Source organism: Microtus ochrogaster, chromosome 5, assembly GCF_000317375.1.
Source record: "Microtus ochrogaster isolate Prairie Vole_2 chromosome 5, MicOch1.0, whole genome shotgun sequence".
Taxonomy (NCBI): Eukaryota; Metazoa; Chordata; class Mammalia; order Rodentia; family Cricetidae; genus Microtus; species Microtus ochrogaster.
Genome location: NC_022012.1, coordinates 3,693,722 through 3,696,095, shown reverse-complemented (window position 1 = coordinate 3,696,095; position 2,374 = coordinate 3,693,722).

Sequence of the window (2,374 nt, the reverse complement as noted above, 5' to 3'; positions counted from 1 at the left end):
ACCCTATAGAGGACTAATATCCAAAATATATAAAGAACTCAAAAAACTATCATCAATAAAACAAATAATCCAATTAAGAAATGGGTACATTCGCCAGCTGCAATATTCAGGAAAGCGGGCCCTGCATCTTGCCTGGGCCGCATAGTAGAGCCGGCCCCTTTGGTGGAAGCTTGGGTGAGCCAGCCCTGAAGAGGTGAGCATGGGAGAGCTGTCCCCGCTACTTGTCTGTCATGTGGCAGCATGGGCAGGGGAGAGACGTCCCCCACTTACCCCTCGCCCCTCCCCCCTAGCAGCTGCAGCGCTCAGGAAAGCAGCCCTGCTCCTCTGGGCAGCACAGTAGAGCTGACGCTGTTGGCAGTGGAGCAGGTGGGCTGGCCCTGAGGGTGGGAAAGTGGGAGAGTGGGTTACACTCCCCCCCCCCTTGTTTTGCCTTGTGACAAGGGCAATGAAAAGATACGCTCTTCTCTTTGACCCTGATGCCTATGGTGGGCAAAGGAGCTGACCTTAGCTGGAGCAATGCTGAAGAGCTCACCCTAGTGGTGAGGAGGAGGAAAAACTGGCTGACCTACAAACCTGCAACTACCCAGGCCCAGAACCAGAGTTATGAGCTGGCCCACCCCAATATCCAGCCCATCTGAGGGAGCACATGAAGGAACCGGTCCTTCAGAATGTGGTATCTTGAATATAATTGGACCCCATAATCCCATAATCTTATAATCTCATATGGAATGACACTATTAGGAGGTATGGCTTTGTTGAAATGGGTATGGTCTTGGAGGAATTGTGTCATGTGGATATAGTCTTTGAGGTTTCATATACTCAGGATATTGTCCAATGTGTCAGTTGACTTCCTGTTACCTGCAAGATACAGCAGTCTCAACTCCAGCACCACCTCCGCCTGCATGCCGACATGCTCCCTGCCATGATGGATTGAACCTCTGAACTGTAAGTGAGCCACGACAATTAAATGTCTTCTTTGTAAGAGTTGCTGTGGTCATGTTGTCTCTTCACAGCAATAGTAACCCTAAGACACGGATCCAAAGCTGCAGGATCTGCATGACACAGTACAACAATAGCATGTCCCAGAGGAGCTCAGTGACGGGCCAACACTGATCATGTAACGGAAACCAGAGGCCTCAAACCAGACCAATGACTCTTAGCAGTGAACATTTGCAAGTGAAGCTAGATGGATGAAAGGGTTTGCTGTGTGACTCACTGTGGCACACTACAGCTCCATGATGACATTTTCCCTTTTTTCTTTTCTTTTTTATTTTTCCTTTATATTTTATTTTACTTTGGTAGAAGGTTACAAAGGCAAAGGATGGATACAAATGGCCAGGGAAATGAATGAGATCAAGAGCAAGTTGTGAAAGACACAAAAAATAAATACAAAGAAATTTTAAAATAGAAATAGGGTACAGCTCTAAACACTGAATTCTCAATAAAGGAAACTCAAATGGATGAGAAACACTCAAAGAAAATTTCACTATCCTTAGCCATCAGGGAAATTCAGATCAAAAGTACTTTGAGATTCGATCTTACACCTGTCAGAATGGCTATGATCAATAACACAAATGACAGCTCATGCTGGAGAGGATGTGGAGCAAGGGGAACACTCCTCTATTGCTGGTGGGAGTGCAAACCTGTACTGCTGCTTTGGAAATCAATATGGAGTTTTCTCAGAAAGATGGGAATCGATCTACCTCAAGATCCAGCTATACTACTCTTGGGCACATAAGCAAAGAACACTTCTTCCTACCATAAGGACACTTGCTCAACCGTGTTTATTGCTGCTTTACTCATAATAACCAGAAATTTGAAACAACTTAGATGTCCCTCAACAGAAGATGGATAAAGAAAATGTGGTACATTTACACAGTGGAATACTACTTAGCTGTTTAAAAAATATCATGAAATTTGCAGGCAAAAAGATGGAACTAGAAAAAAAAATCATCCTGAGTGAGGTAACCCAGACCCAAAAATATAAACACAATATGTATTCACTTATATGTGGATGTTAACCATTAATGAAATGATACCAAGGTACAACCTTTAGACCCAGAGAGGTTAGGTATAGAGAAGAGGACTTGGGGGGGGCAATGGATCTTCATCGGAGGGGAAATGGAATAGATTTTATGGGTAGCCTAGGGATAGAAGACAGTAAGAATGGGAGGTCCAGGTGGGGAGGAGAGATGGGATTGAGGAAGGGAATATGAGGAAAAACAGCTAGAATTGAGGGGCATTTGATGGGTGGTATTGAAACCTTGTACAGTGGAAACCTCCTAAAATATATAAAGGCAATCCTAAGGAAATCTCCAAATAATGGGAGAGACAGGACCCCAACTGGCCATCTCTTGTCACCAAATGAAGCTTC